This window comes from Artemia franciscana, chromosome 9, assembly GCF_032884065.1.
Source record: "Artemia franciscana chromosome 9, ASM3288406v1, whole genome shotgun sequence".
NCBI lineage: Eukaryota > Metazoa > Arthropoda > Branchiopoda > Anostraca > Artemiidae > Artemia > Artemia franciscana.
In genome coordinates this window covers 24,780,742-24,794,584 of record NC_088871.1, presented here as the reverse complement: position 1 = coordinate 24,794,584, position 13,843 = coordinate 24,780,742, and the positions used below count along the sequence as shown (strand labels likewise).

At 34.1% G+C, this 13,843-nt stretch overlaps 1 long non-coding RNA gene across 3 annotated transcripts in view; it reads right to left on the bottom strand.

Moving 5' to 3' along the window:
• LOC136031182 (uncharacterized) overlaps nt 1-13,843 on the bottom strand; it is a 28,241-nt gene that overhangs the window by 2,462 nt on the left and 11,936 nt on the right. Inside the window, exons 1-2 of one of the 3 annotated variants that reach the window (XR_010618447.1) lie at nt 6,976-7,055; nt 320-526 (exon numbers count right to left, since the gene is read on the bottom strand). This is a non-coding gene — a long non-coding RNA (uncharacterized LOC136031182). Of the gene's footprint in view, nt 1-319; nt 527-4,295; nt 4,336-6,975; nt 7,056-13,843 lie in introns of those variants that run through there. The other 2 variants (XR_010618449.1, XR_010618448.1) reach the window with 2 other exon arrangements.

Below are 13,843 nucleotides of genomic sequence, written 5' to 3'. Positions count from 1 at the left end.
GGTTTTGATTTTATATTGGTTTGTTAATGCAACATAATTTTAACACATAGAAGGGTGAGAAAATTCGCAAAACATTGCATTAATTTTAATACTCAACATGTCCGAAAATATAATACTTTTTTTCCAAATACAAAACTTTTTTGAAAAAATAAATAAATAAAAGACTCCCGAATGTAAATATCAAATTTTAAAGGCGAAAGAAAAAGCTGAGAAGTTAATTTTCCCTCACAACCATTGGAGACAAAAATCAGTTTTCTCTGTCTCTTAAAACTACAGATAAAATAAAAAACCGAGTGAAAAATTAGAATTTGGCCTCAACCTGTTGCTTGAAATATCTCTTCTTCGTCGACTAGTACCAGATTCGGGTAGTACCTTACCGAAAACTTCTTTACTATATCCCTCATGGTCGGTGTGAGATCATAACCAGATAAAAATACACGGATAGGTATTGATTTTCCACGAACAGGGGCTCCATCCATTATAGCATACTTTGCAATAGTCTCGTTTTCAGTGAAGACATTTGGTCCTGAAAAAATACCAATAATTTATATAACGGATGAGACCTATGGCAGACCTATGGTGACTCCAGGCTTGTATTTAGGTCCAAAAATTAACATTTCGAACAGGGCCTTTGGACTATTTTTGGTAGAATTGCCGTTTCTTTGCCCTTGACAAAATATGCCTACTAAGAGGTCTCTGAAAAATAAGATTTCTGCAAATTCTCCACCGATATTTTCGGCATAATATACTTATTTTTCCAAGTTGTAGTCATTCTTCAATCCACACTCTATGAGATAATATCTTATGTATACACCTCATCGAAGTTGCAGTTGTAGTTTTACTTATATTCTAGGAATTCCAATATACTTCGGGAATTTGCAAATCGGCCAAAAAATTGCTGGAAAACTGATTAAAGATTTTTTCTTATTTCACTGACGCATTGAGAATAGCAAGCGTTCTTAACTTTGCACATGAGAAAAAAATAAATGAAGAACAATCTGCCTTAAATTACAGTTTACAAAACACTGAATGTAAACCAGCAATAATTCTTTTATTATTAAATTAACCTGCCTCTACCAGAACAATAGCGGTGCCAAGTAAAGAGCGATAAAAATTAAATACTTTTTTTTTCGTTAGGATACTTCCTATGGAAGAAACTATTGTAGAACTTCAAAGGAAACTCATTTGATTTAAAATAAGAAGTTCTATTACCCCTTTTAAGAGATAAACGTAACTGGAGTGCAACCAGCGCTCTCTCCCGGTCCCTTTTTACTACTCACTCCAAAAAGACATCTGATCAAAATTTTAAGATATCTATTTTATTCAAAATAGTCGAAAGGTTCAACAATTATGCGTAAAGAGCCAGGCTCTGAGGAGGGGAAAACCCCTTTCATATACCGAATAATTTCTGTTCATTTTAAGTTTTAATGTTGCTCCTTACTTGAAGTTAAAAAAATGTTTTTTTTTATTTAATTTAGCAAAGGCTATAGATGAATCAGGAACATTTAATCAAAGATAAGGCAGAAAGATGAAAGGTGTGAAATCTAGTGAATTAGAAAAAAAGTCTCAGTTCGTAAAAATCCACAGAAAAAGCTATTAAAGATAACTTTAATGTTATACAACCTCAGCAAGGAACTGGGATTTACATGAATGTAAATTATACGATTGAAAAATTATATAGTTCGGCAGGTAGCTGAGCAGCTGGAAATACATTTGATGAAGTGAGATATGAAGCTATTAACTGATCGATTCATTATTCAAAAATAAAATTAATAAGAGAAATTACTATAATACTATTTACAACAACCATCTCAGAATTAGAATACTATGAAAAAAAAAACTTTTTCAATAAATGGTTTTGATTATTGTTAGTGGTATCAAAAGTGAAATCAAATACTCTTATACAAGTAACCTGATCACGATAGATTGAAACACTGATTATGAAATAGCTTTAGCTCAATTTGTACTATGGTGCCCATGGTATAGCGATTTTGATCAATTTAAAAGCATTGCGTTTGAATACATTGCAAAAACATGAGAGTGAATTGGTTAACGTTATTATACCCAATGGGTTGTATGATGAAGAGGATTTAAGTTATATTATTAACTCGCTCCCTCGGGAGGATTTTTTTAAAATCACTTTGAAAAATTAAATCATTATGTATCATAAGCAAACTACTTTAAGAATTGTATAATCAACCTATCCCCCAAACAGTTTTGATTATGGCCACTTACAGTAACCGTGTTGAACATTTAGTTTTGAGACACAGTTCGATTGCTCTTTTCACCATAACACCTCATGTCAACTATATATCATTTCAACTTTACTAAAAAAATATTGAAAAAATCCATCAGTTTCGTGAACTTGAACCGAATTACAATTTAATAAAACGGTTAAGAAACTATTTGGTTAAGAGATATTTGGCATATAAGTATGCTATTCACTGGCTTTTTTCAATACATTTCAATTTCAGTCCGAATATTATTTCAATTGCTCTTAAGACTTTCAAGTTTCTCTCAGAATACGGCATATTGACTATACTTTTGCAAAGAAAGGAATAACCTATCGATTGAATTGATTTTGTTGGTTGAATATTGTAGATTATCGATGTTGGCGGTTGAATATGAGTATATTTTATCGACAATTCACAGCATAGAGAAAAAGAAGCAATGCGTTAAATAAATTGCTTCACTTTTGCTTCTACCGATTTTAGGACTAATGATCTGCATTTTCCGGGGAAATATATTAGGATACATATACAATAACAACATTAATGAAATAATACATAATATAATATAATATAATATAATATATAATACAATAATAACAATAATTTTATTGCTCTGTCCGGTCTAGGGCCGTTGGAATAATAAGTGAAAAATTCCATTCTAATTAATTTGCATAGTATAAATGGAGACTCTATATAAATTTACAAAACCTGTTTCTTGTGTTCCATTGCAAGCCTAAGAATTCGTCCTAATCTTTCAACACTTACAAAACACCCGTCGCTCACTATACTTGCTTGCTGTCTTTCATTTTAACTAAAATCTACATATACTTCCTTCTGCAACACACGAATTTCTTTATACTCACAGTAAAAAAATCAAGATCAGGCTGCATCCAGGAGGGGGGGGGGGTTGAAGCGTTTGACTCCCTCCCCTGAAATGTCTGTCCCACTCGTAAAAACGTAAAAAAAGCATAATTTTTTTTGATGTGTTTCTTTCAGCTTATGTGTATCCATCACAAAGAAAAAATACCCTTTCCCCCCAAAAAAAAATTATGGACAAGATGTAATTTTAAGGTCGCCACAGAGCGTATAGAAACTGATTTCCTCCGAACTCAAAACTCACTCCTCCGTTCACGATTCTAAACACAACATTGTTCAAGATAAAAATGTATGCTTAAAATGTTCGAATATAGTGTTTAAGTTAATTGCTCGTCTTTTCTCTGTATCTCTTACAGGTTTTAAAACATTAAAGTTAAGTTTTAATTAGCACTTAGATTAAAATTAACTAATAAAGAACCTGTCCTTCAACTTCGCAAAACTTGACACCAAATATTGTAAATTTGAGTAACCAACTTGATTGGGGATATTAAGAAGGTATTACGTCACACATCTACTGTTCAATCAGTTAATAGTATCTTAAATCAGTTTTTTCCATCAAACTTGTTATATTTTAACATGTTCCCAAGATGAACAGAGGTCCGTGTTTTGTTTTTCTCTAAAAGGGGGTGTAATACCTTTTCTCCAAAAAAGAAATTGTTAGTGCTTTCTGATATGAAGATTATTTCTAATAAAAGCGAATCTTATACCAAAGCTTTTTTCACAATATTTAAATTCGAAAAAATAACTGTTCATTGATAACAATCAACATTCTAAAAAAATTTAAACAATTATTTCAGTATGTTCCTATTTTTTAGTTGATTACATGTTGTTTTTGTTTTTTGTTTAATTACGCAATAGCTGCTTTCCTGAACAGAAAAAAATGTTAAAATCTGGAGTAGTTGATATCAAAATTGTTTTTTCTTATCTTCAAGTTAGAAAAAAGAAAATCGCCAAAAGCAATATAAATTACTATTTGGCTGCTAGAGCTCTAAGAAATTACAAAGATTGAAACTTGACTCAAATTTTTAAGAGGCAAGAACAGGGCTGCCTTAACTATAACCTAAAACCGGACTGAGTTTTTAGAAATTTACTGAGTTTTTAGAAATTTCACTAAATTGTAAAATTTAGCCCTATGTAGCTGAAAATTACTAGAATCCCACAAAATTCCAAAAATTAAATTTAACTTACATTTTGTTAGAGCCAAAACAGTGCGTGACATAACTGCAAATGAGCTTTTTAGAACTGTATTGCAGTATTTACGCTGCTAGAAATCCGAAATCCCTGGGTCACCTGATTCATATTCGAATTGCTAACATGGCATTAAAAAAAGTTTTATGGCCGAGTTTTTCAGCGTATTTCTAGTGTCAGTTTTTAGTGTCAAGTTTTCTTGGCCAGTATTCTAAGCCAGTTAAATAAATTATAATATTAATCTCCTTGATTATCTTAGCTTATTGGCTTATAAAGAAGAGTAGGTTTATAATCTCCTTTTTTCATTTAATTGGGAAGCCCTGATATACCGACGAAAGAATTTGTATTAAATACATATTTCTACATCAAAACCAAACACTTCTTTGAAAATGAGTTTGATAGCTAGAATGATCCCTTTTGTGAACTTATTCATTGGCCAAATTTGACGAAACATTGAGGCATAATGAAACATTGTTTCATTTTGGTATTCAAATATTTTAATGGCTATCATCCCCGATATTAAATATACAGCAAGTCTATTAAGCTTTACCTTCCTATTCTGTATGCTGAGCCAAAATTGAGTCCTGTAAACGTGTTTTCAAGTCCCTATCTCCCCCCCCCAGCAGAAAACTATCTAGCTTGAACCTGGAAAACGGCTGTAATACATCACTAAGGTTATGCAATACAGCCAAGTCAGTATTTACGAAGAGAGAGGGAGGGTGAGATCAGGCTTAGCTCCTCAAATATCCAGGTTCATGAGGTACTCTGCCTATTTTTGGTAATTTTGTCTGCAAAAGCAAATCTTTTGTAGGTTTTGTCAAATTCAAGTTTTCTAATCCCTCCATATTCCACATTAGTAGTGAGTGTCCTTTAGATTCAAACGGGCCAATAGCCGCTACTCTTTTCTTCATCGTTATTCACGAAAAAATTTAACGGCGATTTCCTCGAATTGCAGGTGTTAATGATTTTCTTTAAGACGTAGGTCTTTGTCCCGTAATTAAGGACTGTTTATCTTGGTTGAGGATGATATAACCTCGCTTGACCTGTTAAATTTAGTGAGAATGATTTAATGTCACGTGACTTGGTGTTTAGGAGGTCATGGGACACTAGTCAAGTGGGGAATCCCCGATTTTAACTGAAGAATGCACATCTTTGGGATACTACGTAACACATTAAGAGATGTTAAATCTTATTTTTACCTTAAGGGTTCTTTTGGCTTTCAAGGCGAATTTTTTCTTACAGGCATTTTTCCCTGATGTTTTTGTTTTTCTTCTAGATATCTTTTCTTCAATATTATTTTTGTTTTGGGATGTTTTTTCATGAAGATCTCTTTTTCATCAAAATGTGATTTTGAAATAACTACAAATAGGCTTAGGGGGATATTGATGTTCTATAATTGACATACAAGTAAATGATGCACCATTGCATTTTCCTCCCGTTTCGAGAGCCACCGCAGTTTGAAACGTTGACTTGCATATTTTCTTTATTTTTTTGACATCAATGTCTTTGCTTTGCACTCATTAAAAAGAAAGATTGTTTTTAAATAAACGATTCTTGTATCAAGAGCTTTACGGGGTTTGAGAGACTTTGCTACCTGATTCCCTGTGCTACTCTTTAATTGATGCTCATAAAAAAACGAAGATTTATTGTTAAATGAATAATTCTTATATCTTTTAAAAGAGCACAACAGGGTTTAATAGACTCTTTTGCGTGATTCCCTGTGGTTTTTCTTTACTTGGTGCTCATTAAAAGACTCAGATTTTTTGTTATATAAATAATTTTTGTATCTTTGAGAGGAGCTTGACGGGGTTTTAGAGACTCTGTTGCGTGATTCTACGTGGTTTGTTCTTTAATTGGTTCTCATTACAAAGTGAAGTTGTTTTGTTAAATAAATAGTTCTTCTATCTTTTTAAAATAGCTTTACGGGGTATGAGAGACTTTCCTACCTAGTTCCATGTGGTTATTTTTTTACTCGGTGCTCATGAAAATACGAGGATTTTTTGTGAATGATTCTTGTACCTTCTAAAAGAGCTTTTAAAAGACTGTTGCCTACTTCCGTGTCGGTCGTTCTTTACTTGGTGTTTATTGACAAAAAAAGATTTTTAATTCAAAAGAAGACAAGTCTACTACAACACCAACGGCATAATATATATGTTATCTATGGGCTAAAACTGAAACGTATGTGAAAATAATATCGGAATCGACGATGAAACCGCAAATAGAATAAAAAGGGCATTGACAGACAGTATCTTCAGAGACCCTAAAGATGAATTGATGAATACAAAGCACAGGCAAATGTAACTAGAGCCATTGGTCATTTATCAATATTTATTGTCAGTGAATCCAATGAAATGTGTGGCGAGATTGTTAAACGTTGTGTATGACCTCGAATGGAATAAGTACAATGTCAAAAGAGAAAATAATGAATTACTTTATGAAATTAATTCAAAGCACTCATGTTTTATGATGGTATTCTACATGTTATTATTTCAATAAAACATTTTATCGCATTATTTTGTTATGTTTCTATTGTTTTTAGAGTAAGGTAACAATCACAAAGTTTAGAATCTTTAATCAAACGTCGAAGATACAAAAAAAGGAATTTTCAGAGAAAAAGTTGTTACTACCAGGCTAATAGTTGATCTAATATAATCTGAGATAGGTAATCATGGGTTATTACCGAGGTCCGAAAGACATAGGCGAAATTGCTTCTAAAGTCCACACGCAGAGACAGGCAAACTGACGGTCAGGCCTACGGACACAGAAAAAGAGAGATGAAAACATACACAAACACAAAAAGTCAGACAAACAGGCACACAGAGACAGGCGAAAAGATGCTGAGACAAAAAAGTTACAGAGAGAAAGAGATATACAAAAACAAAGAAACACACTGAGACACACAAAATAAGACATAAAGACAAACGGAGACAGGCAAAAACATACATGAATAGATACAAAGGCATGCAAACAGACGCAGAGACATTCAAAGGGACACCAAAACACACAAGCACAGAGAGGGGACAAAAATATAAAATCAAACACACAGGTGCACAGATCTAGGCATACAGATACTCCGACAAACAGGCAAAGAGAGGGCAAAGAGCTTATACAAAGAAACAATTTCAGACACACAGGCATACAAACACAAAACAACGAGACGGTCAGACCAAAGGGCAAAAAGACAGAGAGAGATGAAAAACACAAACAAATACAAAAAGTCAGACAAACAGGCACACAGAAAAAGGCGAAAAGACTCTGAGAAAAAAAGGCATTGAGAAAGAGAGAAAAAAAAACAAAAAACACACAGACATAGGCAAACGAAATCATACACAAAGACAAACGGAAACAGGTGAACCAATGCTCAGACACGCAGGCACAGAGTGACACAAAACAAAGAAAGTCTGGCAAAAAGGTAAACAGATAAAGAAACATGCAAACAGACACAAAGAAACACAGGCACAGAGAATGACAAAAACCCACAAAATCAGACACACAGGCACACAGAGACATGCAAACAAATGCTCCAACACAAAGGAACAGAGAGAAAAAAAATAAATACAAACACACAAAGTTAAACACGGAGGAATGAAAACAGACACAGATAGATGTAAACAGAACCTCAGGCACACAGGCAGAGAGATATACAAAAAAAACACTTAAACAAACAAAGTCAGACACAGAAGCAAACAGAAACAGCAAAACAAAGGCTCAGACACACAGTCACAAAGAGACAAAGACACTAAAAAACACAGAATGTCAGACACACATGCATACAAACAAACACATAGACAAGTAAACAGACGCTTACCATACAGGCACAAAGAGAGACAAAAAGACCCTTAAACGCACAAAGTCAGACACGGGAAAACAGAGACAAGCAAACAGACGATCTGACTCACGAGCAAAGAGAGAAACTAAAGCAAACACGCACAGACAAAGTCCACACACAGAAGCAGTCAAACAGACGATCCAGCCCAAGGACACGGAGAAAGAAAAAGAGGGAAAGATAGAGGAATAGACTTTGGGGAAGTCAAGCCCCTCACATCCCCTAGAAAAAGAGCAGGAAGTTAGGCAACTCACTGTTTATATGTAGTATATGTTATTAAGAAAGGTAAACATGTTTGACCTTGACTATCCAAAAAGACAAAGGGCATTCAGGGGAGTCTTTCAGAGAAGGGTGATGCGAGTGTTGAACTAAATCAAAACACGTTATCTGTATATAAGCTGTCAAAAAGTGTAACTCAGAAATAACTGAGTACATTAACTTAGAACTTTCAGGAAATGATAAGGGTGATGATCAACTGACCAAAAGTAATATATGCACGCTACTACTACTACTACTACTACTACTACTACTACTACTACTACTACTACTACTACTACTACTACAGCTACAAACCACTACTACTGCTTTCACTACTACTGCTACATTCACAATACTAAATTCAAAATATTGGAGGAAAATTTGAACTAAATCAAAAGACGCTAAGTGCATGCACACAGTCAATAAAGTGCATCATAGCCAGCTCAATAGCGCTGCCTGTGTAAAGAGCGATGTGGGCAATATGTATTATTTATTTTTAATTTTAGTTTTTTAGACCAGGGCATTTCGTATAGAAGGAATTGTCCTAGAAACTTCGACAGGGGATTTTTTAATTAGAAATTAAAAGAGCTAGTGCCCTTTAGGCAATTGAAAGTACTAGTAAGACAACCAGTAACCCCCTCCGACGCCCAGTATTTCCCCAAACATGTTCTATCAAAAATTTTGAGATATCTATTTTGTTGAGTGTAGTTCAAAGATCTGAAAATTATGTCTTGGAGAATGGCAGCCCCCATCCCCCAGTTATGGTATAGGGGTATAAAAGATTGTTTTCATAGAAAGGGTGATCGTATAAGCCTCGAAGGGGCTTCATTGGTCCAAAGTCCAAATTGTCCAAAAATAGTCGAATTGCGCTGCCTAAGTAAAGAGCGACTCGGACACAATGTACTATTTACTAAATTTTTTGAAGACCAGGACACTTCGTATAGAAGGGGCTGTCGTAGAAACCACGAAAGGAGCTCACACAATTAAAGAGTGCAAGTTCTATTGCCCTTTCTAATAGTCCAAAGTGATCGCAAGACACCCAGCCCCCCTCCTCTACCCGTCATTTTCCCGGATAAATACAATATCAAAAATTTGAGATTTTTTTTCTGTATAGTTGTAAGATTCAGTAACCATGCCTTTTAAGGTTAACCCCCTCCCCAGAGCCCACAGTGTAAGAGTAATAAGTTATGGCCTAGGTCATTTAGGGTTTTATGGAAGGGGTAGTCGCACAAACTTCGAAGGATGTTCATTAAATTGGAAATTAAAAGTTCTAGTATTCGTTTTCACAGTTGAAAGTTATTGTAGCCCCCCCTCTCGGCCCTCATTTCCCCAAACACATCCAATCAAGATTTTGAGATAGTCGTTTTGTTAATCATATTTGAAAGGTCTAGTAATCATGTCTCTGGGGATGACAACCCTCCCTCCCCCTCAACGATCCTCAGGACAAATGGCTTTGAGCTATATTGGCTGTTCATTGTTAACATTTGAGGTTTTTATGGAAAGCTTGGTCGCAAAACTTTGGATGTGACACATTCAAGTGAAAACCAGAAGTCCTAGTGTCTTTTTTAAGAGTTAAAAGAGATTGGAGGGCAAAAACCCCAACCCCGTGTCTTCTATTGCATCCAACAGGAATTTTGAGATTGCTATATGTTCAAAATAGTCTAAAAGATAAAATAAAACGGTCTTTGGGGTTGAAATAGTTCTCAGAACCTGGGGACAAGGGTTTCAAGTTATGCTCCGATGGCATAATGAGGTTTCTATGGAATGGGTGGTCGTATGAACTTTGGATAGGGTTCATTTGATAGGAAATTGAAAGTTATAGTGCTCTTTTTAAGAGTCAAAAAGTAAATTGCCGACACTTGTTTGACCTTGTCTTTCCAAACAGACAAAGGACATTCAGATTAGTCTTTCAGAGAAGGTTGAGTGGAGTGTTGAACTAAATCAAAACACGTTATTTCTATACGGAAAATAAAAAGGGCGTAGGTCAGGAACGACTTAGTATATTAGTTCGGAATTTTCAGGAAATGATAAGGGAGATGATTAATTGACCAAAGGCGATATTTGTACGATACCAAATCACTACAATTGTTACCACTACTACTGTTTCCAGGACTACTTCTACAACCACAGTACTACATTTAGAATATTGAGGGTAAAATTGCGCTATATCAAAACACGCTATTTACATACACATTGCCAAAGAGCGCATCTCAAGAATTAATTTGAGTATTAAGTTGGAACTTTCCAAAAAATGCTTAAAAGGGAAGATTAGTTAATCAAAGGCAGTATGCGCATGCTACTACTAATGTTAGTACCCCTGCTGCATTTAAAATTTACTACTATTACTGATGCTGCTACTTCAACTACTACCTCTATTGTAACTATTAATAAGGCTAAGAACATTAAGATGAAAATCACAAAAATGTATAAATATACAAGTTATCAAAATGATATACCACCATTGTCATAGTAACAGTTAATTGGATTAATTTGAAACTTCCAGGACTTGATGAGAATGATGTTCAAATCACCAAATGGCAATACACTTACTATTAATACTTTTATCACAGCGACTGTAACTAATGACGTTAAGGGTATTCAAAATAAAATTTTTAGGGACGTAAAGGGGGAGAATTGAACGAAAAACTATATGCATAAAGGTTTTCAAAAAGACATATAAGCAATATCATTGGCAGAGCTTCTTTATAATAGCTAAAATGTCACTGAAACTTTTGAAGGAGCTAATTTGGTGCAACATTAAAAGTCCTAGTGTCCTTTTCCAATTCATCCCAAGCACATTCATTTTCCAAACACATCTGATTAAAATTTTGAGACAGCGACTTTTTTCAGCTTAGTAGAACAGTCCAGTAGTTATGTCTCTAGGGATATTGGGTATGTCAAACCCCTACAATTATGGAATTGGCTCATTATGCTTTAAAACGAAATATTGGCTCAAAACTAAACCAAAAGCCACTGTGTGTATGGCTGCCAATAAGAAACCTCAGTAATATATTTAGACTGCCTTTGTGTATCAATTTGAAACTTTCAGGGCTACTACTATTACTATTTCTGCTCTTACAATTCAAGTAAATTAAAGATTGTAAGCGTATACAGGCTGCCAAAATGTATAGATAGAATTTTTTGAGGATAATTTTAAGTTTTAATTTCAAGTCAAAATGAAGAGGTATAAACTTAAACTAAACAATAATATTGGTGTCAGGATTAAAAATTGTTCAAAAAGTATCTCCAACATACATATAGCAAGCCGAATTATGGAAAACATAGGAAAATATATTTAAAATGTTTTTGCCTTTTTTTTACTTTAATAAATAAAAATTACTAAAACTATGAGGAGGAAATATCAGTATATGTATATTAAACTGGCAGTTCATGGTAATTTGATTTTTTTTTTTCAGTAGAGTGCAAATTATATTCTGGTCTTCAGAAGGCATGAGGATTGTCAGCCGTAGTCATGTTAATTTTGCTCGTTTTGAGTTTGACTCGGCTATTTATTGTAATATCTCTTTGATTTGAGTTTTATTTATTTATTGGTGGTGATTTGTGGTAGTTTTACACCTGGAAGGTTTTTTTTTACTTTATTTCTGCTCATTTTCGACTTGGTGGAGCTCTACTTTTCTTTGAGAAACTTGTTCTGTGGAAAAGTTTTCTAAATTAATTCCAAAAGGAATGGAAAGTGTCAAACTCTATTGTTTTGATAAAGAGATTTTAATAAGAAGATTATGTTAATATTTTACATATTTATTGTTGTTAGTATAATCACGATATTTTGCGAATTATAATTATTATTTTTAATGATTATTTGTCACTAACAACCATAATTGAAAAGCACCTCTGTCGTGTTTCTTCGTACAAAACCTATTAGCCTTTTATTTATTGCATCAGAATGTTTTGAGAGAATAGCATTAAAATAAATTAAATTCTTGGATTAAAATAATTACCCAATGCCTTCCTGGCCTTTTTCATTTGACAGAAAACCACGAGACGTCCAATAGGCATAGGCTACCAATATCCATGCCCTCACAAAGACACAAATCCTAAGACAACTTTCAAGGATTGACGGGATTTCCCTCATGTTAGTTAATAAATCTAAGCCCGGAGGTCTTCATCTGTGCAGTTTAAAAATTGAATAAATTATATTTTTACTTGGACAGCCCTGATGGCGTCCTTTGATTTTTGATATTTCACCAGGGCTTGCGGCCAACTGGGAAACTGTAGAGAAAGTCCAGGACTCAAAAGTAGATTTGATAGAACTAACGTAACACGTAATTTTTCACAAAAAAATTAAATTTTCACACTTATTATATTATTTCTGTATTATTTATATAATAAGCGTACCATTAAGAGCTCTACCGTCGCAAAGCCTTAATCAACGGCTTTGATCGATCCTTTTTGCAAAAAAAGCGTTTGATATTATTTTCTGAGCAAATATCACTTAAGTTTCAAGATAAATCCCCTCTCCTCTCTTTAAAACTGTTTTATTATTTTACAGGTAGCATCAGTGACGACTAAGCCGCTCAATGTTTAACCGTAGATATTGGAGTAAAAAAAAAAATGATATTCTCTTTCTTATTTGTTTGGCTGTAGCCAATGTGAGATTTGGCTAATTTGGCTCTAGCTTGTATTCATGTAGTCTTCGGCCAATGTACTTTGTCCAAAGAGAAATAGAAATTTTAGTTGTAAAAATATACTACGATGCAAAAACTTTTCGTTCCCGTTGCTGGCTTAAAATGTAATACAAAAGAGTCAATTAAAAGTGTTCTGTGTTTTTTACTGTCTCAAAACGTGCCATTGCAAGAACGGTTAATCTAGAGGGGAGTTTCTGGGAGGCTTTGACCCCAAGACTCTGCATCTCCTTCCCAATTAAGACCCCTGAACTAAATATAAGTATCTGGGTAATGAACTTTTTGGGTGGTCTTATGTCATTTAGAAACTTTCCACCGCCCCCTTACTTATCTTAATTTGAAACCGGCCATAGCTTTCCTAATCATTTTCTACATAGGACTAACAAGTATAATGCACAAGCCACATTGTAGTCACACTTATGGATAATTTCAAAATTATACATGGCTGCATTGCAAATCAGGGATGTACACACGGGATGGGGCTCCATTATAAAATTTATGCTGAATTTATTATAAATCCAAATTTTTGCCGAATTTCCGGGCAGTTCTTATTCAAATTGTAAATGAATTTTTTTTTATTTTACTACGCCCTATCTCTCAAAGAATGTTTACTATTGCCAAGATCCCCTCGCCCGATAAAAAACCTGGGCATGTGACTGGTGCTCATTATGCACCTCGTGCACAATTTGATAAGCTGAATTTTGTTTAGCTTTCAATCACACCTCTTATGATTCACCATTGAGAGAAGAGAAGACATTTCAAAAAAAAAATTAATCTTGATGATTACCTTGATTACCCATCAAAAGTTACGAGCCTGAGAA